Genomic DNA, 1,169 nt, shown 5'->3' with positions numbered 1-1,169 from the left:
AAGAAGAAGAAGGCATCTCCACTGGGTGGGACTAGAGCCCACTGTGGGTCACAGTCAAGGTTAAATGTCACAGAAGCAAATATAGTTTTAAATGAGACAGTCTAACGTAATATAAGTAGGACGGTTGCAGATTCAAGGCCAGCCTGATCTAATGGTAAGTTCCTGGTGAGCAGAGCTACTTAGCCAAACCCTCTCTCAGAAATGATGGCAACAAAACAAAACACACAGAAATGTGTTTTTTAAAAAAATTGGACTTTCCAGGCACATGCCTTTGATCCTGGCACTCAGGAGGCAGAGGCAGGCAGATCTCTGTAAGTTCAAGGTCAACATGGTCCACCATGTTAAGTTCCAGGACAGCCAGGCTGTTACACAGAGAAACTCTGTCTCAAAAAAAAAAAAAAACAAACAAAAAATTGGACTTATCTATTTCATGTGTATTAGCATTTCATCTACATGTATACATATGTGTGATGTATGTGCCTAGTGTCCACAGAGAGCAGAAGAGGGTCTCTAAACCTTTAGAACTGAAGTTACAGATGGTTGAGAGCCACCATGTGGGTGCTGAGAATTGAACCCTGATCCTTTGCAAGAGCAACAAGTGCTCTAAACAAGCGAGCCATCTCTCCAGCCCCTGAAAATGTGTATTGCATCTTCCTCCATTATCCAGTCTCCTTTCCTTCTTCCCTTCCCTTTAAAGCCCTTTCTCCATCCTCATAGTCCCTATGGAGGTCGACATGGGAGTGGCCCCACAGACTCACATGCTTGAGTTCTTGGTCCCTAGTTGGTGGAACTGGGAAAGATTTGCAGGGGTATCTCACTGGGGCAGCAGGGAGGCTTTGGGGTCTCAAAAGACTCATGCCCTTTCTAGTATTCTCTCTCTCTGGGTTGTGGGACAAGGTGTGTGTTCTCTGCTGGTCCTTTTACTGTGCTATCATGGACTCCAACCCTCTGAAATCATAATCCAAATCAAATGCTTCCTTTTCTAAGTTGCTTTGGCCGTGGTGTTTTATCGCAGCAATAGAGACTAGGACAGCCCGCTTCTAATTTCCCTTCCCCCTGTTCGGTTCTGTCTCTTCCCTCTGTCTCTGTCTCTCTATGTATGTGTGTATTTAAATCTAGATTCTACAGATGACAGAAAACATGCAATATTTGTCTTTTTGAGCCTGGCT

This window comes from Alexandromys fortis, unplaced genomic scaffold, assembly GCF_014885135.2.
Source record: "Alexandromys fortis isolate MF-2015 unplaced genomic scaffold, M_Fortis_MF-2015_v1.1 scaffold_31, whole genome shotgun sequence".
Taxonomy (NCBI): Eukaryota; Metazoa; Chordata; class Mammalia; order Rodentia; family Cricetidae; genus Alexandromys; species Alexandromys fortis.
This window is presented reverse-complemented; position numbering follows the sequence as displayed.